Source organism: Protopterus annectens, chromosome 4.part0 (genome assembly GCF_019279795.1).
Source record: "Protopterus annectens isolate FY-2018-M chromosome 4.part0, PAN1.0, whole genome shotgun sequence".
In the NCBI taxonomy this organism is placed as follows: domain Eukaryota; kingdom Metazoa; phylum Chordata; order Ceratodontiformes; family Protopteridae; genus Protopterus; species Protopterus annectens.
In genome coordinates, this window is record NC_056733.1 from 1619680444 (window position 1) to 1619706689 (window position 26246).

A 26246-nucleotide genomic window follows, 5' to 3' on the forward strand; every position below is an offset into this window, starting at 1 on the left:
GTCTTTAGTTTTTAGAGTAGCTTGCAGGTTCACTCTTAAGTAGTAGCATTGTTTTTCCTGTTGTTAGCCAGGTTGGTGTCTGTTCAGGGTGTGCATATAAATAGTTCTTACTCATAGCTAAATCTTTGTGAAAAGATGTTAATACTTTTAACCAGACATTAGGTACTGCATCTGGGTGTGGGGTTTTCCAATTAGAGGCTTTTCTTAACTTTGTTTCAATCTCTCTGGCTGTTGCTTTATCCCATTTCATATCCTGTACCATTAAACTTTTTATTTTTTCCTTTACTTCTTCTATCCATTTAGCATATTTCTTGTGTTCCAGAGGATTTTCATAAATACTTCTCCAAAATATATCTATTTCTTCTTTTTTGTGGTCTTTCAATTCCTTTTACCTTGTTTCCTAATTCTCTGTAAAACGTTTTTGGATCATCAGTATGATTATACATCATCATAAGTTCTTGCTGAAGTGTTCTCAGGTCATTATTACTTATTTCGTCTCCTCCCTGTCCTTTGTTTGGATCCAGTTTGCACAGTTCTTTTTCACTATAATCTATTCTGATTCCAGTATCTGAGGTTACCTGGATATCACTAGAACAACTTATCACCCCCTTTGTGAAGCCAAGCTGTTTAGCATAAGATTTTGTAAATGGATCTATAATCTATTGTCTGAGAATAAATTTTAGGACCTACATACACTTTATCAGTTTGTACGTCTTTTCTCCTTCCACATCTTATCTATCTATGAAATGGTTTTCTTTTATACACAATATCTTTATATAAATTTTCTTCAAAATTTTCTTGAGCTTGTCGTATACTATGCTTAATTTGTTTGTCCAGCTTGTTTATTTCAGTTTTCAAGTTTGTAGTTCAACCTGTTTTCCATTTCTTAGTTTTTTTGTATCTCATCTTAATAGTGTATTTTGTTCTTATGGAAATATATCCCCCTGACACTGTATGCCTAGATCCTGATATAAAACTTTTTTTTATTATTTTTTTGCACCAACTTTCTTTTCAAAGATTTTCTTATTCCTTCTGTAGTTTTTCCACTGAATGCATCATTGCAGTTAGTTTTACATAGTGACTGTTTTGCTTCCATATAATCTGTAATTAATCTTCTGTTCATTGGTTTATATTTTAGTTCGGCAGAATTATCTAGCTACAAATTAACCCCATGATCACTGCGCATCATAGTGTCATTCTGGTAACTTTAAGTTCCCAGGCATGATTATTCTTCCTTCCTATGTTTCATGAAAGAAATGTATGAATTCCTCTAGGTCAGCTACACTTGACTTTGGTGATCTATACACTCCAACAATTGTTATATGTTCCAGGGTTGCCTTTACTGTCAGAGTTACACAATCTATAGTACTGGTGATTCACCGAACATGTAATGATCTTCTCCAACAGGAAATCCAAAGCAAACCTACCTCCTTTCTCCATCTACTCCACTAATGGCACTATAATAGAGCCAGATAACCAAACAAAACTACTTGGTGTCACAATAGACAACAACCTAACATTTGTTAAACACATATCACTCACAATTAAAAAGGTTAACATCAAACTTGGTGCACTATATAGGGCCAAAGCTTACCTCACTCAAAAAGCCAGACTAGCCACAGCCAGATCCCATCTCCTCTCTACTCTCTTCTACTGTTCTCATATTGTCACTAACCTGCACATGTTTTATTTACATCTACTTGATTCCTTTTATAATAAAATAGCAACATTTCCTGCTAACATACCCAACAGGATGCATCATTGCTTTGCCCTTCAAAAACTACACTGGCTTGAATTTCCCAATCTGTTATTATTGTTCAGTCAGCTCACCACTGCCCACACCATCATCCACAAACCTGAAAATTGCCCTGCACTCTCCAACCTAGTGCAACTAAATACCAACCCTGGGACCCTTAGATCTTCCGATAAGTTTAAGTCCCATAATTACTTTGGTGATTCTGTATTTTCCTATAAAGTAGCCAAACAGTGGAACCTAATACGCCAGAATATCCTAAAAAAACACAGATGCCCATAGCTTCAAACAACTCCTAAAGGAATACCTTACTTAACAATGGCTATGCTCCTGTAATACTCCTGGTTAGTTCAAAAGTTTCTTTTCTGCTATCTTCTCCTTGTCATATTTCTACCAAATGAAAATACCACAATTGTTTATTTAAGTTATATATCAAATGAGTTTCATATTACTTTCTGTAGTAAGCTTAGGAAATGTAATGTTTTCTGTTTTACATTCCCTTTTTGCAAATTGTGATTGTTGGCAACTGTTAAACTTTTTGTATATTCTTTGCAAATCTTTGTAAAATATTGTAATTTTTTTTTGTACTATTGTTATGCAGCTTTTTTCCCTGGGTCTCCACTGAAAATCGGCTACTTGCCCAGCCAGACACTACCCAGTTAACAAATATAAAATAAAATAAATAAATAAAATAATAATCACAGGTCTCATAACTATCTTTAATCAATATTGTAATACCTCCACCTGATTTTTTGTTAGAATGTATGTACAGTAAACAAGGTATACCCTGACAGAACTGGTTTCCAGTTATTGTTCTTTAGCCTATTGTTTCACAAACAATAACATCAATCTTGTGGGAACTTAGCAAATTGTCCAATAATACAATAATAAACCTTTAATATTAATGCTCTTGGCATTAACTACCATCAGAGATGGATCAGATGTTGCTATCTGTGACCTGTTAAATTTTCATCCTGGCAAAAATCCAGCCTTGTGTTCGTAAAATATTGCAAAATATCTGCTGCAAAAGTTCTCTTCCCTGATCTTGACAAATGTCCTCCATCCTGTCTGAACATGTGTGCCCATAATTAGGCTCAGATGCTCTATAAAATTCCATATTTTAAAACAGGACATTTTTTCATGTAGGTATTTACCCAAAAATCTTTTTCTTCACGGTGACCTGACTCTTCCTTCTATATGTGATTTGTGAAAAATACACCTTAACACCAGTACAAGCTACAGCATCTAAGAGGGCTGTAAGTTCCCTACTAACAGTCAGACAGTCCTTGTGGAAGAGATCATTACTTCTGACATGGATAAAAACAGATCCATACTTCCTTACATTAAGGCATTCTAAGGCTTGTCTCACATCCTCTCTTTTTGCTCCTAGCAAGCATAACACAATTCAATGTTCATTATATTCTCTGCAAATGTAAGCATCAGTTTCTCTAATAATTGAATCTCCAATTACAAGAATATATTTTCTAAACAGATCTGAAGAATCTTCAGCTTCTAATCCAGTAATATCTGCTCTATCAGTTGTTAAAAAGGAATGATCTTCATCACCATTATACTTATTAATCCCACTATTTTCATTGCAAATTACATTTGCAAGCATACCATTCTCATCCAGCTAGCTTTATACATCTACAGCTCGAGCCATGTTGTTGTCTATCTTTCTGATCTTTTTTTTTTTTTTTTTTTTTTTTGTTACAGTAACGTTCTTCAGGCTTTCCAAGTTCATCTTTTGATTCCTTCCTTTTCACCTGCTCTTTGCTTCTTTTTTCTACCTTCTATTTTGGAAACATGCTGCCTTTTTCTGTAGACTAAAGCTTTTCTGATAGAAAAATGTTATTCCCTGTATCCTGCGTGTTACACAACAAAGCAGTGTCCTTTTTATTATGTATTCTCTTTAACACTTAAAAGGCCACCCATGAACTTCCGAACCTAACAAAACCATAAAACTACCACAATTAAATACATGAACGATTTAAAACTTCAACATAATCCAGCTTTTAATCACAATTAATCAGTGGCAGCTGGTGACTTCAAATTAAAGGGGGGCTGCGGGAGACAGCTGAATGGGTGGAGCCAATGGGAGGCGGTGTGGTCAATGAAAAGGGGGTGGGGCTATGTTCAAAACCACAACAACTGGAACTTTAATTAAATACGCTTCCCTGGGTGCCAAACCATCATTACAAGAGTCCAATCAAGATAAAATGAAGTGTAGATGAAAAAAAATATTTCAGTGCGTTGGCTACATGACAACTTACTTAATATCTAGATGGAAACACAAAGGTTGTGAGGCATGAAAAAATAAATTACCTTTTAAATACATTACTGGAATGCCAGTCAAAAGCAGTTCTAATTATAATTTATTTTCAGCTTTATAAAATTACCAAGTAACATGCTGAACGTAGCAATCTCTGTGATACCCCCACTTGTAAAAATGTTTCTTATGCAAAAAAGACCTGCTGCCTGTCAACAACAATCTACTTGTTTCATAGGGAAGACATGATCAAAGTAAAAAATGAACAGCAAACAAGAAACAAGATCAAGATAAATTGCTTAAAGGATTACTGCACACGTTATGGACCACACATGATAGATTGGCATTCTGTTTAGTTTACTGGTAAAGCCTGCAAAGATGACTACAAGTCTCCAACAAATGTAATGAGCTTCTGAAAATACTGTAATCCTGTCCTTTATTACAAATACTGTCATATGCATTTCAATACCCAAGGCTTATACATTATCTAGCTATGTAAGTATTCTCTGCATGACAACAACAAAAAGGCTTTCACTGTTGGTAATTCTTTAACAGTATGCTTATTAAAGCTTACTTGCATCTCAACAATCTCCAACAAGCTTACCTGATGGTCATTAAAGCATTGCTACTTAAACACAGAGCAACAGGGCACTGCGACAGCATGCATTTTCTGAATAATAAGAAGCATAAATCAACAGTAAAAAATATGACAGAAAAACCAAAATAAAGGATAGATGAAAAGCCACGGTGGACCTTGGATGGGGGAATACTCTGCACACTTACACTGCATAACTGCTCCTTGCCTTGCTTAAACACATCCAAAGCCACTACAGTGGGGAGTGGGGTGCAACAAGTATGTCACAATGTGAAATGTCTCTGGCTGACGGTGATGGCTCATACCTCTCAACCTCAGAGCAAGAAATCTGGACAAAGTCATACATAGAAGTGGGACACAGGCCCAAAAATAAGAACAATTTTTAAATATTGCTCTTATAAACTTAGAAAGATTAAGACTAGTAGTAGGTCTTGCATTAGTATGCATTTTCTGAAGGGTATGAAATCTGAAACTCAAGTGTCTGCCATTATTTTCTAACTTCAGTCTTTAATGATTTGCCACTAATTTGCCAGAAAACCACACCTTTATGAAAAACGGACCAAAAATGTGATGCAAAAATATAAAATTGCCACATAGTACAGCTGGGAACCTGTCAAAGAAGGGACAATTTTTTTAATATTAGTACTGTTAACTTGAGCAGCTGACAAAATAAGAGCATCTATATGCATTTCTGAAATAAAAGTAATCTATAACTCTGATCATTACAGTTATTTATAATTGTAAACCCTCCATGTTTTCTTCCAAAATTGCCATTTTGCAGAGGGATTATTAGGGGGAGAGCAACATTTTGAGCCAAAATTGGGGACAGTTGAGAGGTTTGGATATTCTTAATTCTATAAAGTGGTTTATTTGCATGTACCTCTCAACTTCTTAATGCAGGAAATCTGGACAAGGCCAAATATATTGGGGAAACATACAAACAGTACTAAAATTGCTCTTGTATAAACTCAAGACAGTTGATAGAATAACAGGTCTTGCATTAGCATGCATTTTTTCTGAAGGTTATGACGTCTGAAACTCAATGTCTATCATTATTTAGTGACTTCATTCCTAAATGATTTGCCAGAAAACCACAAATTGTAGGAGGAACAAACCAAAAATAAAAAGCAAAAATCTGGACAGTTGAGAGGTATAGTTCAGCCGGGGCTGTCTTTGAGTTTGCTGCCCTTCCCTCCACACAAAATCATGGTTGAATGGAGCCTCCCCCCTTGCATTCATTCCAATGTCCCATTCCTTGTTTATTTCAACCCATTTACCAAAACACTGCAATGTGCATACTGCTTTACTTCTGCAATGACTTGGATTTCATTTGAAAGTTTTATTTTGCATTTTACAGTACAAACATTAATATATATCTGCTAAACAAAGTAATGCAGTCTCACAATGAAAATAGACTTAGCATTAAAGTTCTGTGCCCATGAAACTCACATTCATTGAAACAGCCATTAAACCCACATTCAAAGAAAATGCATTTTGCCAGTGGCAGATAAAGATTAACTTTGGGCTGTTTTCAAATCATAGGCCCCTTGAAAATGAAACTTACATGTGCTCTTTGATACACCTTCCTGATTGTATTAAATTATATTCCTTGTACAATACAATACAGTTGTTAGAGGGCATTTTAAATTTATTGTTTTGAACATTTTTCCAGTAAACAATGAAACAAAATGCATGCACCAATAATGACAAAACTGCCCATTTCAGAGCATTTCCATCATAAAAGTCTACTCAAACTTCTACAGCCCACCAGTATCAGTAAATATGCACACTCTCTGAAGAAGTAAAAGTCATCTAAATTCCACATTAAAGAAATCTATAACTAATGAAGAGGTTGCTGCTAGCAAACAACTTTATATGTCATTGTTTCATCTACAAATAAAGTGCCTGTTGCCCTTGAGGAATAAATTGCCTATGTTGCATTAAAAACATGATAAGCTAGTAATATTGCAATAGGGAATGGATGGCAAACTGATAACAGGTTCATAGTTACTAGATATCTTCGCCAAAAAGGACTGCAGCATCCACCCCCTTTACAACATAATACAGTGTGAGCAATGCATCTACCTACTGTGGGAGTAGAGCCTACAGCTTTCTTCATCAAAAGCTAGCACACTACCTGTTGTGCTATTAACAATGCCAGCTTACTCAGCATAAGCAGCACTAAACTTTTGTTCCCCTTTAGCTCTCAGTTCCTTGTAAAATCTACTCGACACTCAGCTGTATCTCTGAACTTTGCAGCACAAGAAATCTGGAAAAAGCCAAAATGTATTTGGCGGGGAGCCCAAAATCCAGGGACACATTTTAAACATTGCTTGTATAATGTTGGAAAGTTGCTAGAATAAAATGTTGTGCTACCACCATAGATTTCACTGCCAAGTCTTAAACCCAGGACCCTGTACAAAACAGTCAGAGCAGCATACCACTATGCCAAATCAGCTGTTTTGTGAAAGAGAGGAAGGCAAACTTAAATGGCTACCATTTACTGAATTCAGTTCTCACCATAGCTGTCAACATCTTAGCAGAAAACGCCTGAACAAAGTCAATAATGGGCGACTACAGCCCCCAAACATATTCAGCGAATTCAGTTCTCACCATAGCTCTCAACCTTAGCACAAAAAACCTGGATGAAGCCAATAATGGGGGGATACAGTCCCAAAAATAGGAACAAATTTCAAATACACGTTATAAACTTTGAACATTGCTAGAATAAAATGTTTTGTGTTCCCATGTACTTTCTGAAGAATAAGAAGCCTGAAATTCAAATGCCTGTTATTTTTATTTATTTAACATTTGTTAACCAGGAAAGTCTGACTTGGAACAAAAGCCAATTTTCAGCAGAGGACCAGGGAGAAACACTGCAGACACATGTCTTTGTAAGATGGGAGGACGTGCCGACTCCACACACAAGGTACCCACACCAAGAATCAAACCAGAGAACCTGTAGCTGTCAGGCAACAATGCTACCAGTGCACCACTGCACAAAGAAAAACAAACCTGCAGAAACCACATATTTTATGAGGAACAGAACAAATATGAGATGGGAGGACATGCAGACTCCACACAGGCACCCCAGCCAAGAATCAAACCAGAGAACCTGTAGCTGTCAGGCAGTAAAGCTACCAGTGCACTACTGCACTACTGACTCTGTAAGGAAAAACAAACATACAGAAACCACAGATTTTATGAGGAACAGAAAAATATGAGGCAAAAATCTGCAAACTTTTTTTACAAATGGTGATGGGTAGAAATTCAGGCCCTTGCCACTTGCCTCCATGGTACAGGGTTCAAGCCTGAGGTATTTTCTACCCACCACCATGTGTTCTCTCGGGCATTTCACACACACACACACTAGTCTCCATTTATACAGAAATCCACTCTCAGCCTGCTTAAGGTAATGGTTGGGTATCGAAATCCACCCTCAGCCCGCTTAAGGTAATGGTTGGGTATCCTTCTGGTAGGTTTGTCAGCCTGCCGATGATGCTGGTTTCCCACGAGAGTAGGTCTGGCAGAGCAGTCTGGAATTCTGAGCGAGTACCTGGATCAGCATGCATGCGTGGAGTTCTAGACTCACTCATTTTATTTCCCTTTTCTTCTTCATTTCTAGGTGGGGGCTGCAGTCCTATAGCACGAGCTGCCCCTGCAATTAATCACAATAAAATAATACCTGGTAAGCTGTTTTTATGTGTTACAACTTGGTCTGATGAAGTTCTATATATTCTCTTTACTTTACAGACATTTATCTGTTTCTTTTTCCTCCTTGTTATTTGTTGTGAACTTCCTCCTTTCATTCTTTTTTATTTCCTTCTAAACATTTTGAATCCTCAGATTGCTGAATACTTGTGGCTAGAATTCCAAAGCTGACAAAGGTATTGTCTTGTTTCATAGGGGTTGAGTTATCTTTATGGTCAATAGACACATCCTTTCCTAAATATGTTCTATTTTCTCTTTGTCTAACATTATTTATCTCATCAGCCCAGTCATTAATATATGCAACAACAGTTCTCCTAGCCATGCCAATTGCACAAGTGCAATCATCATCAGTAAGTTTAAATTTAATACTAATTATGGTAAGCAAATCATCCAACTTTTGACATGAGGAATACAGATCACCAGTATTATCAGGTGTTACCTTTAAATATACATAGCATTTATTATACTGTACAAGATATTTGTGTTTTAGTAAATCATTAATGGCATACTCATTTAAGGAATCCATATTCAGTTTAAATTAATAACAAAAATTATAAAAGAAAAGAATAATCAAAATCAGTAACCACAGAATTCAAAGAAAGCTTAAATCAACGTCTGTGAGAAAATTCACACAAGCAATATAAAAGTGAATACTAAAGTAAGTACAATAAATTTGTTGCTCTGACTGTACAAGTTCTGAAAATCAGAAAAAAGCTGGAATTGTATGTCGCGTGCGAATGCACATAGTAGCTTCTGCTAAACTAAGCTTGCAGCTTGAAAGTGGATGACATGATGGTAAGAAGGAGGCTAGATATCCTCTGTATCCAGGATACAAGACGGAAGGCCAATGCAGCAAAGCCACTTGGTTTGGGATCCAGAGTCTATTACTCAGGAGGAGGACAGGCTAGAAATGGGGTAGGAATTGTGGTGGGGACAGGCTTCAAAAAAACAGTGAGGAGATATTATAATTAGTGACAGGCTCATGGTAATCACACTCCAATTTAAGATAGGACAGTATTGATAATCTCAGACTGTACGCCAAAGCAGGGTTGTCATAGTGAGGGAAAAGAGTGTATTCAGACAGCAGATGCACAACCTACTAGATAAAGCAGGATAACATGAACTGGTTTTGATAATGGGGGACCTAAATGCACAAAATAGGACAGACAGAATAGGATGTGAGGAATGATTGGGTCTACATGCGTGGAGCAACAGGAATAAAAAAAGGAGAAGCCATTCTAGACTTTTGTCTGTCAAATGGCTTGATGGCATCCAACACATGGTTCAACAACAGAGAGTCAGAAAATTGCATACAAGAGTGGCCAACATGCAATTTATGTTGACTTCCTCCTAGTGAGGAAACAGCACTGGAATAGAATCAGAGATTACAATTTCATCACTAGTGAAACAGTTGGCCCACAGCATAAATTACTAGTGGCTACAATCAACTGCAAGCAGTGGCCAGAGAAGTCACTGAGGACAATGGAGACTTGGTTGAAGACCTGGAAGTTGACTGGCAAGAAAGCACAAAAGCTCAAATAATTCATCAGGGCTCTAGCACCAAATTGGGGACAGCAAATGGGGGACATTAGAAGAAGCTGGCAATTGAGATAGAGGGTAATATAATGGAATAGGTTAATAGCTTCAAGTATTAGGGAGGGGTGATTGCCAAACAGAGAAGTCTGGATAAGGAGGTCAAAATTAGAATCAGAGGGGCTGCAGCCATCTAGCACAGAGTGTCAGGGATAATTGTATGATAGAAGAATTTCAAAGAAGTTGAAAAGTAAGGTGTAAAAACAGTAGTTCAACCAGTGCTACTGTATGGTATGCAAACCTGGGCAGTAAAGGCAGAGCAGCTGAGGAAGATACATGTGATGGATATGAAGTGCTTGAGAAGGGTGGTAGGATGCACATTCTGGGACACAGGAAGAAATGAAGACATCATAGCAAAAGCCAAAGTAGCTCCATTTCCAGACAAGGGCAAAGAGGACAGGTTACTGTGGTTTAGGCACATGTGAAGAAAAGTAGAAGACAATCTGCTGAAGAAGATTTGGGACAGACAGGAAAAAGGCAGGACGAATCAAGGACATCCAGCTAAGAAGTAGCTGGATCGTGTGAGTGAAGACCTGCAACAGTTAGGCATGACTGTCGAAGAAGGTAGGACAGTGGCATTGAATTGAGAGAGATAGCAACAGTTGGCAAGACACCCCAAAACCATGTAAAACATGGGAAATGGGGGGTTGATGATGATAATAAGTTCTTTATGTTTCCATAACACTGCAATTCCTAGCCATCATTCTTAAGTTGGATTAGTACATGTCAGATGTTTTCTTGGTTTCATGCACTGCTCTTTAAAACTTACAAATTTCAATGCTTTAACTCAAAAAATATTCCGTTTTGCTCCAGCATCTGAATATTTAACTCTTTCATAGATGCATAGGTAAGTGCTAGGCCAGCTGCCTTTATGGGCCATTTTAAGCCTAGCCAATTCCCCTTTTTAAGGTGTGAATCAAACCCTGTACCTTGTTACTGTGAGGTAAACACCTTAACCATTTTACAGACCCCCAGCCTCTTTCAGCTGTAGGACTGTGATGTATGTTATATACCTTTTATCTGTCATATATAAAATCATAGCTTTAAATCACAAATCCTTAGTAACACACACCACAGTTACAGAGCTCCCATCACAAAATGTCATTTTGCAGCTTTTTCGGTAAAGAATAGTGTGTTTTCTCCACAATCAAAGAATGTCCTGGCTGGTTGCTGCATAGATGTTTTCATCACATTGTTTCATGAACACATTTTAAAATGTGTTTTTCTGATGAGGTCTTTGTAGCTTTATTAAAATAATTTCGTATTCTTTTAGATATGCTTGAATAATATATTGGCTGGGATTTGCTAGCAATTAGAGCATAGCCCAGTATGGTGATTAAAAGAAAATGCTTTATGCATCTCTTCTAAGAAGTGAGCTGCCCCACAAAGCAAATTCTTGACTATTATCACTGCACAATTATGCAACATTTGTTTGTGAATCCCTATCACTGCTGCAGTAGTCTACTGTATGATGGATGTTAATGATCTGGCAAAGTAACATAGTTACTTCCTAGCTAGGTAGCCTGAAATACTTAAATAAAATTTTCCACATAACACTTCTTTTAAGTCTTTTGTTTAATACATGGACCTGTAAGTCTCTTCTGTATTGAACCTTAGTGATCTTTATTTTTATTTATGTTCAAAAATGATGTGGAGTATGGGAACAATATAAATAAGAAGATACTGTACAAAACATTGATTGCAGTAGACTTCCACACCACTTTGCCTAAAAGTAGTGCTAGAAGGTACCATTATAATGATGAATTCATTCATCAGTGGTTTGTTTCAGTTTTAGAGACTTCATATTTGCCACATGTAGTTTCCTTGGATTGCATTTCTTTTCTGTTTGGTGCATGTTGCTGAATGTAAAGTATTCTTGTTAATACCGTTGTCTGTGGGATCACTGGCAGTCAGAGGAGAATATGAAACATGCACTTTGGATTACATTTTGATCTTTCCCTAAGTTTGCACAATCTTGGAATGAGACTATATAAGTAAGGGTGTATTGTAGTGCAGTGTTCAGCAAGACATGGATTTTAGTTTCTCACTCTCTCTCTCTCTCTCTCTCTCTCTCTCTCTCTTTTTTTGTGGTAGCATTATTTGTTTATATTACCTTATATTAAGTGTAATGGCATTTGTTAAAGTGTAATGTCTGTGTTTTGAGGAAAGTATGCCCTTCTCTTGTTGTAGTTTTAAAAGGATGTGTCTCTAACTTCTGCCCCTTATGCTAACCTGACTTCCAAAGTTCCTCCATCCCCTCTTTTATTGCTATTGTCAGTTGTGTAACCTATTTAAGTACTTCCCCACACACTGTTTTCCATATATCCATAACACTAACTGCCCACCCGGCAAACCAGTATTGCACTTGAGTAAACCGCCCTTATTGCAAATTGTCTCCAGCAAATTAAACAGCACAAGTATCAAATTTTAACACAATCTAACCTGGTCTAGTGCCAAACCCTAAAGAGCACCCAAGAAACCCACTGTATAACCTAGTCCATGACCTGTAGTAGCCCACTCAAATAAAGGTCCTTTCAACATGGATGTGCAATTTCCAAATGTCTCCATAGTCAGGTTGGTAGATATGAGCATCCTGAGGCAATGTAGCAATTGTCTTATGTTCACAGACAACCATTTAATCCTTAAACACAATATGCAAGAGATGCACACACACAGTTTCACTGGAATCAAAAATCTCACAAACAAGCAAGGTTGTCAAGTACACACACACACACAGACACACGCACACTCACACAAGCACGCATGCATGTTCACACACACACACACACACACACACACACACACACACACACACACACACACACACACACACACACACACACACACACACACACACACTACATCTACCGCGCATATAGACCAGCCTATGCTGAGGCACTAAAATAGCAATCTTATCAAACCTCAAAGACTTCCTAAGCCCATAAATGGCATCCTCAGCTATCTCTAAAGCACTCACCAAGAGCAGCACCAAACACCACACAGACACTTACACCCAGTGAAGCTCCAAGAGCAAAGCCCATAAGGCGACCTTTTGTGTTGGAGGGAAGCCTTTTAGTTTTTCAGTGGGAGTGGTAAGCACTAGGTAGCCTATCTACCACAAGAGAGGTTTCTGGCCCAGAAATTATAGTTTACTGGCCATTTGGGCAGTTTTTCCATCTCTTTAAACCTTCTGGTTTAAAAGCCCACGTTTGCACTTGTTTCCCACCTTTCCTGTAACTAGTCTAGTCCAGATACAGATTTGCTGTATCTGGGACTGCTTGTAACCTTCTGAGCCCCCCAAGCCTTTCTGTGTTGAAGGGAAGCCTTCTAGCTTATCAGTGGGAGTTGTAAGCACTAGGTAGTCTATCTACCACAAGATCCAGGTACAGATTCTTAGTTTTCGCACTTGAATTTGCTTATTCGGGCTCAGCACTTGTTCAGAACTTGTTGTTAGCACTAAATAAGCTACAAATTATTACAGCACTCAACCGTCCTCTTTACCTACAGTTTTTGTACTTACTTTCCTCACTTGCTTAGAGAAAAACAGCTCTTATACTAACTTTCCTCACTTGTGTAGAGGAAAGTAGTTTTTTATTCCGACATGTCCAAAGGGTCAGCTCCTAGTGTTCTCTCCTGTCTATCTGATGAATCTGGGCATCTTGGAGCAATGTAGCAATTCCCTCATGTACACAGACAACTCTCTCCTCCTACCACCCAGCACCGCAACCTGTGAGAGATGCACTTATCTAGCCAAACTGGAGGTAAATCTCTCACCAACCAAGACAGAACTTGCCAGTCAAGAGGAGAAGGTAAACACTTGCACCACACCACACTCATCACATAGTCCCACTAAACCTCCAAAATCCACACATAGAAACACAAAAACATTCACAGAGGCTTTCAATAATAATCTGCTCAAGCAACAGAGACATCCAAAGCAGAAACACAAGCAACCTCCAGCCCCTCAGCACAACCCAAATGACACATAGCCCACAGACTCAGTGTGCCAATAAACCACAGCCCATAAGGCAAAACAACGTACCCAACACACTAGTCATAGGTGACTCTATAGTCAGGCACACTGATGTCCTACTCACCAGATTAAACAAGGAGAAGGTTATTCTCAGCTGCCTGTTGGGTGCCAGGATCCGCCACATACCCCACACACTCAAGTCACTCCACAACAAGTACAAATATGACTCTGTCATTGTCCATGTTGGTGTGAACGACCTGAGATGTACCTCCCTGGACTACATGAAAAGAGACATGGAAGAGCTCTCCAATCTTGTAGCCCAAGAAGGTATGACCCTAGCCCTGAGTAGCATCCTGCCATCACCCAGAATGATACTGCAGTACAAGGACAAAATGACTGACTTCAACAATTGGCTAAGCTTCTGGTGTCATTCTAAGGGGATCCAGTAGCTGTCTGCCTGGGATGACATGGTCGACAGACCACGATGCTTTGCAAGAGATGGCCTGTACATGTCGCCCCTGGGATTCTGGATACTGGCTAAGGGTCTTGCTGCCACTATCGTGCCTTTTTTAGGCAAGGTTCAAATGAAAAATTCACCACCATAACAGGAACAGGCAAGCAAAAAGTGAGGGTAATGGTACTCAATGCTAGAAGTCTAAATCGCAAAATGCACTCACTCGAGGCACTCTTTAAAATGGAGAACATTGATATCTGTGCAGTGACTGAGACCTGGTTCAAGGCTCTAGAGAGCACCCCTGTATTACCAGGCTATAACTCATACCACAATTTTCGGCCATCTAACCTGGACCAGAACACCAAAGATGGAGGTGTGTCCATATTCATTAAGGATATCCACACCTCCAGGCTAGTTGCGCAGCATAATGCATCTGAGGTTATCCAAGTGCAACTAACTCTGTGCAAAACTGCAATCCAAATTGTAACTTACTACAGATCCCCCACCATGCCCCAGGATTACCACTCCTTTTTTCTTGATATACTGGAAAATATTAGGGTTCAACCAAATATCCTAATAATGGGCGATTTCAACTACCCCACCATTAACTAGGAAAATTACTCATGTACCAACTCCTTCACTCAATGCTTTCTGGAATTCATAAATTCAAATGCCCTGGATCAGCTTATCCACACCCCCACCAGGGGCAACAATATCCTAGGCCTAGTCATTACCAACATGAGAGACTGGTGTTCCACATCTGAAGTCAACTCCTTGTTGGTCAGATCAGACCATAAGCTAATCACCCTAGATATCCGCATCCCGCCCCACCCACCATTAAGGAAACCACAGTAAAAAATTTCTCCAAAGCCAACTTCATGCATCTTAAGACAGAAGTGGCGAACTTCATGACACCCATCCAGATGGACAATACAGTTATGACTGCTGAATCCTACATAAATGCACTCTATAAGCACTTACACGAGTGCATGGATCGTGCTATCCCAAACAGAACCAAGATGCTATCCTCCAAAAAAAGAAAGCCAATCTGGTGGTCCCCTGCCATAAACAAACTCTACAACAGAAGGAAGAAACTGTTGCAAAAGAGAGTAAAATCCCATGAGTGGAGGAGCTCCCTGGTCAGCCTCAGTAGGAAGTTGAGATCCTTTATAAGATCCTCCAAAGCTAGCTACGAAGACAAAATCACCACTGATTCTAAGGGCAACCACAAAGCATTCTATAGCTATGTCAAGAATCTCAATGACAACACCCAGATCTGCTCTATGTTACAGCACAACGGCACAAAAATTACTGAGCCAACTGATATTGCCAGCATCCTGGCAGATAGGTTCAGTGCTAACTTTACCCCCCCCCCTCCCCTAAAGGGCCCACATCTATAAAGGAAGAATGCAGAGTCCCTGTAATCACATCTATGCAGGTAAAAGCTGCATTCTCTATCATAGTTCATGTGGGAATTAATGATATGAGACAAACCTCCCTGGACTATATTCAGACCACCAACTGCACAGAGAGGGACAAAAGGTTGAGGAGTCTCAGTCTATATTAGCAACAGGCATAACCCCACATTGGTTAAACAGGATGATTCCTTGGAATTCATGCACATGCAAATCACTATAGCAAAGTACCATACTATATCCATGCAAGCTATAGGTTGCCGACCATGTCCCTAGAATCCCATACCTTGTTTCTAGACCTACTGCAGACACTCACCATTAAACCAAATAACCTGTTCATGGGAGATTTTGACTACCCCTCTATAAACTGGGAACCTTACATGGCTCATACTCACAGGTATGATTTTTGGACTTTATTAACACAAATACCTTTGATCAGATAGCGTGCACACCCACCAGAGGTTCAAACATATTGGACCTGGTACTCACTGTGACGACCATGCCCTGGCCCAGCAATCAAAGAGCCTCAATCCTCACCACTGACACCAGAGAAGGCGACTCATAGAAGATGAAAGGATAGCTAATACACACGGTAAGGTACAATTTCCCTTAAGTGCACACAGAGATCACAGTCAGTCTGGGGCTAGTTGCTCCCTTGCTCACCAGGTTCCCAAAAGACTCCTCACTGGCACAGCTATAAGGTCCAGATCTCAGCCAAGCTGGCAAGCTAACCTCCAGTACCCTATCTGTCCAACCAGTGCTTTGTGTCCCTGCCCAGGTAGCTGACACACACCCACACTTTGAGATAAGTATTTATACAACTTCACAGACACTCCTGGGAAAGGCTGGCACAGATTATCCAGCTGTGCCCCTTTACACAGACTATACAGTAGTAATTTCTGCCACTACCAGCTAATATTATCAGCTACTAAAAGGCCCTTAAAAGGGTATCCAATTATTACTGTGCAATATTATTATCCAATTGGTAATGTGACTATTCAGTCTAAGGCTTATTTTAGAGTGAACTATTACAATGAACTCTATAAATATGCAATGTACTCTAGAGCCTACTTCTCTATACAAACCAGCCACAGGTAAAGGTTTTTAAAATATTTAATAATAAATAATTAAAACACAAGACAATACTACTACACCACAGAGATATCTAAGAGTTCAGAGATCACACAGAAACTTAAAACAATACAGTAGGACAGGTCTGATGTCAAAGAAAAACACTTAATCTAACTTTCTAATCTTTAGCTATTTTTAAGAGAAAACACAGTGCTATAATCTTACTTACATACATAAAGAGCATAAAGCAGTGTTGGGTTGATGGTCCAAGACAAATGCTTCCAGTCTCTCACTGAACAATAGTTTTTAAGCACTAACCAACAGCTCTGCTGAGGCCCTCCCAAATTACATAATTTTGACACTTAGGTTTCACATTATTCACATTACATCATCTTGGCACTTAGTCTGGAGTTCCCAGGCCACAAACTGCATTATTTAGCAAACTAGCACCTGCTCAGGAAACTGCAACAATAAAAGACTTTTCACATGTACACTCTAGCAGAAACCAGAGCAATAAAGCGTCTTCCATATGTAAATTCTAGCCCTTAAATTTAACCTTAAAAATGGGCATGAAACCTTCATCCAGACTCACTGGAGCCAACTTGTAAAACATCAAAGAGATTCATAAGATCTTTTCAACTTCAAAAGACACATTTGAAATGCTTGGCTTGGTTTTCCTTACAGCAGATGGCAATGTTGCAACAATCTTGAAGTTCACATTTTACAGTGTTTTCTATCATTTAAAAACACAAGCCTGTATTTTACATTTATTTATACAGTTGATAGAATTATGTATCAAATTCTATTTGACTAGGCTGGCAGCCTTTGCCCATCTTCCCCCAATCTTCACACTCACTACTATGGGAGAGTGCTGTATACATCCTCACTGTGAGGTCGGACCACAAAGCTGTTTACTTTGAAATAAAAATCAACTTGGTAACCCCAGCAAAGCCTATAACAGTTATGAACTATTCCAAATGAAACTACATAGATTCATAGATTCATGGACAGTTACTAGGCTAACAACCCGGGGAAGCCTTTCTAAGTCTAGCCAAATTTTTTTCCCTGAAAGATGTTCTGTATTCAGATAGGACATTGAGGGCCATGCATTTATAAGCTACCTCTGCCCATAATGGACACGGATGTGAGGCCTTGTGTAAATTTCCAGTTCCCCATCCACTGGTCTAGTTTGCACTTAAACTGGGTAATGGACAAACACAGCTTCACATGGATGGGAAGCCTGTTCCATAGGAGGGGCAATCTCTGGAAAATATATCTGTCACTCCACCATTCTCCCTTTAAGTCACAGAAGAAATTCAGGTCCCTAGACCTTGTATTTCTAGTTCTCATTGGCTTACGAATATGTAGGAGATCCATAAGAATGGGGTTTGCAGATGCCTTTGATGCCAGGCATAGATCACCCCTCAGCACTCTATAGGATTATTAAATGATAGTTTGTCAAAATCCAATGCCTCTCCCAACCCCCCACTGAGTTCACAGCAACCTATGCAGAATTGTTCACAGAGACACTGTACACCATGTAAATGGCTATAAAAGGCCGATGTACCTACTACAGATAATCCTAAAACAAATTCTAAAAACAAGCCAAACTGGTGGAATCCTAACTTTCATAGTGTATACAACAAAAGAAAACAATTCATGGCTAAAATCCGGAAAAACAACTCCCACAATGAAATGAGTTCTCTAATTAAACTATTCAGGAAAATAGGAGGACTAATTAAGCTCAACAAGGCCAATTATGAGGTCAAGGTAGCCTAACAGGCTAAAGACAACCTTAAGGCCTTCAACAGCTATGTCCAAAGCCTCAAATGCAGCACACACCAGTGTGCTGAACTGATGGTCAGTGGTGCCACCTTCACTATACATAGCAACATAGTGAATTTGCTGGCTGACAAATTCAGATCAAACTTCACCCCCCCACTCCCCCATGAAATACTTTCTAACCTTACCCTCAAACTATTAACAGGGAGCAGGTCATGGCAGCATTTGCTAAGGCCAAAGACACAGCCTCAGTGGACCCCAACAATATCCTGGGATGCTTCTTAAATAACTTGAAACATGACCTATCAATACTACTTGAGTCACTGTTCATCTATAGCATCAAAGCAGCCTTTGTACCATGAAGACAGAGGACTGCATTGGTTATCCAACTTCCAAGGATGGCTCATCAACCAGCCCCAGAAACTGCAGACCTATTAGTCTGACTAGTCTAATGTGCAAAGCCATGGAATGAGTTACCATGGAAATGATTAACAAAGACATATACAAACTTCAGAAACTAGACCCAACCCAGTTTGACTTTGTCAAGGGAAGTTAATGCTTACTAAACCTAGTGGGCTTCTTTGAGAAGGTCACCAAGGCAATGGATGAGGGAAAAGTAATGCATACTGCCCACCTGGACTTGCCCAATGCATTTGATACACTACCCAACTCAGGTTTAGTTGACTAACTCACTTAATTGGGCATAAACCTCTACATAACTTGTTAGATTTCCATTTGGCTCACAGACAGGACCCAGGAAGTCAGGACTGGAGATACCACCTCCACTAAGAGACCAGTCACCAGGAGGGTACCTCACGGCTCTGTCTGGGACCTCTCCTAATTGGCATCTACTTCTCAGAGATAAAGGCTAATGTCAAGGGCCTTTGGCTGACCAAGTTTTCAGATAACTGCAGATTGGGAGCTATCATAGAATACCCCATGACACAAACATCTTACAAGAGGGTCTAACACAGACAAATGACTGGATTTGTGACAGATTAAGAGGCAATGCCAAGAAATGCATTATAGTGCATTTTGAGAAAACTGCCACCCAAGTTAATTACTCCATCAATGAGACACCCAGAAGAGTTGACTTGGTAGTCAGGGATCTGGGAACATATGTAGACAGTAATCTGACCTTTGACCAATATGTGGTCAAGGTAGTAAAAAAAACATTCTATGCCACCCTACTGATAATTGAGGGTATAACATCCAGATCCAAGGAAATCATAGTGCCCTTATCAGACTCACCACTGAGTATAATGCCTCCTTTGACATGTACCTGACCAGATATATGCAACTGTTTGAATTCCCACAAAGGTTTCTTACCAGGAGAATCCAGAGTATAAACACATTGTTCTACATGGATCGCCTTAAAGCCCTGTCTCTATACTTGGTCTCCTATAGGTTACTGAGAGGTGATCTGTGCCTGGCATACAAGGCATCCTCAGATTCAGCTCCATAACTCTCAGCTGCCCAGATTTTCACAGAATGTCCAGATTTCTGCCTCATATTTTTGGTCTGTTCTTCATAAAATTTGAATAACTCATTGAGGCTTGAAGTCACTCAAAAATGACAGACATTTGAGTTTCAGACTTCATATCCTTCAGAAAAATGCATGCTAACACAAAACCTGTTATTCTACCAACTTTTAAGTTTATAAGAGCAATACTTAAAATGTGTTCCTATATCTGGGCCTTTGCCCCCCCCCTCATTATTTTAGGATTTGTCCAGATTTCCAGATAGGTTGAGAGGTATGCCCAGGTTGTGATGGACCTTTTGCATATCTGCAAAATGAACAGCATCAGAACAGCTAGATCCAAGAACTTACATTTTGCTTGTGACATAAATAAGACATGTTGGTGAGATAGATATGTGTCTCAGAGGATCCCCATACTCTGGAACAGGCTCCCCATCCATGTGAAGCAGAGTTCATCCCTAACCCTATTTAAACATAACCTTGCCCAATGGATGGGATACCAGAAATTCACCCCACATCTGGCCCCCATGTCTCTGACACACAGAGGCAGATAGTAGTGTACAAACTAATCCCCCCCCACATAACCTCTAGAAACTTCCTAATTAATATACCACCTCCTAATAAATACCTATGATATATAGGGACACAATTTGGATGGATTGCACATCTAGGTTTATAAGGGCCTGGTAGCAGTTAGCCTAGTATATACTTATGAACCTATGATTTCCCTATATGAAATCAGAGTATTGCATGCCACACACACATACATGTATAATTAAAAAAAAAAAAATATATATATATATATATATATATATATATATATATATATATAGCCACAGCAAGCAGAGATCTGGACATCAAAAAATTTCAGTAGTACCATAGCTTTCATTAAGCAGTCAGTTGCCTATATAAATAGAAATGTCTTACTCTGACAACTAGAAAACAGCCTACAGAGGAAAAAGAAAGCTATATCAGCAATCCATGATGAAAATGTTCATCAAACTGATGCAGTGATGAGGAATCAGGCACCAGTCATTAGTACATATAGCCTTGGCTGAAAAGAGTTATTCGGCAGATCATTTCACTTATCTAGTTAATATATATACTAGCCTATCAAATGTGGAACCTTCTCCCACACATAGTTATTTTATTATTTAACTCTGTCTGGGATAATTTCCGTATAGGTACTCATATAAGGCAAAACTCAATTATAATACTTCCACCCATGGTAAAAGTGGCAAACGTTAAATGGTGAATGTCTCAGCACCCACTGCTTATTAAAGGTGGATATGTATACTATGAGAAATATGCTTGATGGAAAAGCACAACTAATTTATACAGGTGAGTGTCATCAGGTCCTGATAGCCCTAGCTGAGAGATACACATTAAAATGTACATTTGGTTATAAATCTTGGACTTTTCTGTTATGACATCACACATTTCTTTCTGTAACAGCATCTGACTGAAAAAAATACTTTTGACCTGATACAAAATGAAATTAGTAAAGGCTACAAATGTCACTAGAAGAATATTTTTCAAGCCATATCATAGATACAATTATCAGTTATTTTATTCACTCTTCACTGAAACTTTAACAAAATACATTTACGTACATGTATTTTTGTTTTTCTTCAGACATGCCATAAGAAAACAAGGATTGCTAAGCAGCAAAACACTATGTCATCAGACCCCAATTTAAGTGTGTAAGCCAGCAAGTAGAGAGAAAGAGCTGAGTAACAGGCAGTAAATAAAATAGTTCTGACACCATGCAGTTGTAATAATGTAGGTAAACAGTCCTTGCATACCACCTTAATAATAGTATATGGCTAAAAACACTTGCCTTCCTACCATCAGAGACTAGTCTTTTAACAGATGGTAAATTCAAGGCTTTTAGAAGTTACATCATAGTACCTTATTGTTATGCATACAGTATCAAGTATCGATTGCAGTATTGCATGTCTTACAGTACTAGTCCAGCCAGCTGCTTCGTTGGAAGCTGATTACCAGACAATCCACAGAATGTGACAGATGTGAAAAGCAGCTGGCAGGCTGACCACACACGGGTTTTACACTACAGTATTAATTAGAATTCTTTGTACTGGCCATATATGGGACAAGAATTACAATCAGAAAATAATTTCTACAAATGGAGGCTGATGTGACTGTAGGTATGTTCCTACCTGTGATTTCACAAGCCATTGTTATTTTTATGCAGTTCTCAATGTTCATTCAGGGGGGAGATAGATTATAAATGGATCTGCTGTTTATAAATGTCATAAAGTGAACTTGTTTGACAAATCTCTGCATCCCTTGCAGAAATACAGCAGTCAGAATTTTTGTGTTGCAGTAAAAATCAGTTGCTGAAAAAATGTCATTCCACAACTAACAATGCATTATGTGAGAGTATATCATAAATAAAAAGGTATTCTAACATCTCACTGAACCAATGTAATGCCATTTATATTTAACACAGTTTACAATTCTTTTGTTTTTGGCTACAAATATATTAGTTAAGAGTGTTCACTACAATATTCACTACACTCCGCTATGTAAATAGAATGATACTTCTAATTATTTTTTCTATGAATAGTGCAGGGCAACCTGGAAATATAGATATTTTATGTGGTATTGAAATTAACATTATTCTGCTGAGCCATGTTAGTTTAATGAATCCAACAGATTGTGTGCTCCCTGAATTCATTATTAATTTCAAGACATCAGCCTTCATCTTGCAAACAGCAGGCACAGTTAAATCTTATTTCATAAACCTGTATCATGAAAAACATAATTTTCATTCCTTGTTCAACCACACACTGGTCTTGTAAAAATGATGTGCCTGTTACCTACAGTTGTGTACTATTACACTGTGTTAAGATGTACTCCCCTTAAAAAAGTGAAGCCACTGAACACTGTATCTGCCTCTTTGGCCGGGGTCACATCTAAAAATGATCCTTGGACTCGTTCACTTAGTTAATACATTTCAAAAAAATAAATAAGAAAAAAAAATAAAATATAGACTAGAATAGCTAATGTGATATAATTTAATGAGAAACTAGATTGTTTTTTCACCACAAAGATTTCAGATACATGAAAAAACCTGTTGCCAGTATGTTATTGTGAGATTTGTATTCTTATTATCAGGCTATACCTGCATCTGATTTCTTAGTACACAGCCACTTGCAAATTTTGTTTTAGCATCACTGGGGGTTAAGTATGCTGTGGTTCTTATCTTCTTTGTGGTTCCCACAGAGGTGTACAAGCTGAAACAATATCATGTGGGTGACGATGCATGTGTCACATATTTGAGGCTAATTGTCATGTCTTAATATTAAAAAAATACACTTAAACATATTTTTCAAAGCTAGGTCTAAAGCTAGGGGAAAAAAGTAATTCCAGACAGTGGTAGGTACAGCTTAGTCACACTTGCCAAACATTGCCACGTTACCACGTAATATAACAAGTGCCAAACATTTCCCATGCCTCTAAGTCCACACAGCAACTGACTCCCCAGCCCTATATTATTCACTTATTTAACTCTGTAAAATCTCAGAAATATGATATAAGCAAGGTGTAACGTGCAGTGTGTTTTGCTTACAAGCTTCATACATAGTCTTAAATTATAAATCATTTAGTAAGGTATCCATAGTTACAAGTGAACCATACAGCAGACTGTCTTGCTTGTTAACTTATTAAGGAGTGCTCCCAACTGATATTTGATGCCAGTTTGGTTTATCTCGAGTACTTATATAGTGGCTTCAAGACCAATGCCACATCAGTTTCATATAATTATTTACAGAAGATTACTTGTGGATTTATCTGGTTAACAAATTTAAATAAATAAAATTACAGGAGAGCATAATGAGCATTATTGTACCAAAATCGTCACCCTACAGTGAGTACTGCAATGCTTATTTATTTATTTATTTACTTACTTACTTACCTACTTACTTGTTTATCATTGGTTAATCAGGAAAGTGTGCTGCCTAGCCCATGCTTGCTTTTAGCCAATGACAATATGGCAGAGATAAATATTACATACCTATATGTATGTATGTAAACATATGGAGAGACATTACCAGGAACAAGAGAGAGAGAGAGAGAGGGAGGGAAATTAAACTGAGATAAGTATCTTATCACAGCAAATCATCCAGCATGCTTTTGGAGGTGGGAGAAGACTGGAGTACCTGGAAATAGCCAACACAGTCATGGGCTGAACAGTGTTCCTATATGATGTCCTTACATTTACCGCTGCAGTAGTCATTACAAATAGGGATTCCCTGCCGTGAATCCTACTGTTCAGCCAGTTTACTAAAGTCTACGATTGCTTTACAGTACGCTGAACATCACCTACACACTCCTTGCATAGCATAGGGCATAAAGGTGACGTTCAGGCATACCATCCTCAGAACTTCTTTGCCGCCAGTCCGAACACTGCTTTTAACCATCGGTCTGTTACCTCCATCTGTTTTTTGCCATTTTTCTGTTTGTTGGCATTTTGATAATTACTCCTGTTTGCTGTAGTCTTCACTGTTGAAAATTTTCTGATTGTTTTGTGCTGTTTGGGGAGGGGGGGGTAATGTCATCCAAGAAGGATAAATGCCAGTGTGGGAGACTGATTCCCCACAAAGACTGTGATGATGTGTCTCTTTTGCCTACGAGCTGCCCATGACCATACGTCTTGTCCAATTTGTTAGACGTTTGTTCCTAAAACTATTCATCATAGGCTTTCTTCCATTTAATTGTATCTTGTGAAGCAGTGTCTTAAGCTTCTTGTTAAAGCTCCCAAGAAGTCTGATAAGATTAATAGGGTGCCTGAGGATTGTTCCTTTTTGTTTAAATGTCCTGCTGCTGACCCCTGTGTGGTGTCTGTAGCCTCTAATAAGCCATATCAATTGCTTCCTACCTCCAAGTTACTGCCTTCTGACATGGACAATAGAACCATGGATAGGCTGGGTAAGAATGTACTTCAGCTACCCTAGCTTTTAGGGCTATTAATTATCAGACCCATATCTCTAGGTATGTGTTTGTGCTTCTTTCTCAGGCTTGTCAGCTTTTTTCTGATCTTACAGACTCTGAGAGTAAATCTTCTGATCTTTCCTTGCTAGGGACTTCCTGTCAAGTAGTTATGATGCAGCAGATGGCTATTCTAGGGCTGTTGCTTTTGGTTCAGTTCTGAGGAGGTATTCTTGGCTTAGGCTTCAACTTTTACCCTATGATATTAAGGCTAGGTTGATGGATGCTCCTCTGGATAATAAACTTTTCTTTGGGGAAGCGGCTAATGGTTTATTTAAGTCTCTTCAGGACAAGGGGAAGGCTTTGCAGGAGCTTAAACATGTCTCTGTTTCTCCTGTGCCTAAATTTTAGTGAAACTACCCTTCTAAGCCAGCCTTTGTTTGTTCTTCTAAAGGTAAAAAGGGTGGTAAACGGACTCCTTCTGCTAAGGCCACTCAGACTGCAGGGATTCTAAAGCCTTCCTTACCTGAAAAAACAGGTGTTGTTTGACTAGCCACCTGTTTCCAGCCACATTCTTCTTTCTCTTCACCTTTCTCTTTCTTTTCCTGTTTGGCTCCGAATCACCCAGGATTCTTGGGTTCTGTCAATCATTTGGTAGGGGTACTTCATGGCCTGGATTTCCCACCCTCCTTTTTATGGGTATTCCTCAGCCTCCTCGGGAACAACTTCCTTTTTTCCCAGAGGTTCTTCGAGACCTCTTGTCTCAGGGTACTATTCAAGAGGTGCCTGTGTCCCAAAGGGGGAAAGGGTTTTATTCAAGAATTTCTAGTGCCCAGAAAGGAAGGTACTTAGAGACCTATTCTAGACCTCTCCCATCTAAACACCTTTCTGAAGGTGCCTTCCTTTTGGATGCTGTCCCTTCAGTCCCTTTTTCTTCTCTTGCTCCCTCAGGCCTTTTTTGGTGTCTCTGGATCTCATGAGATTTTTGTTTCTCTGTTGCTTCCTAGCATTTTCAGCTCTGTGCTTTGCCCTTTGGCCTTTCTACTGCCCCAAGGGTATTCACAAAATGCCTCCCTCCTGTGATTGCTTTTTTCAGGCTTCAAGGGATCCACATCTTCCCTTATTTGGACGACCTGCTGATTCAGGCATCTTCTCCAGAGGTCCTTTTGCAAAATCTTCATTTTACCATTTCTCTTT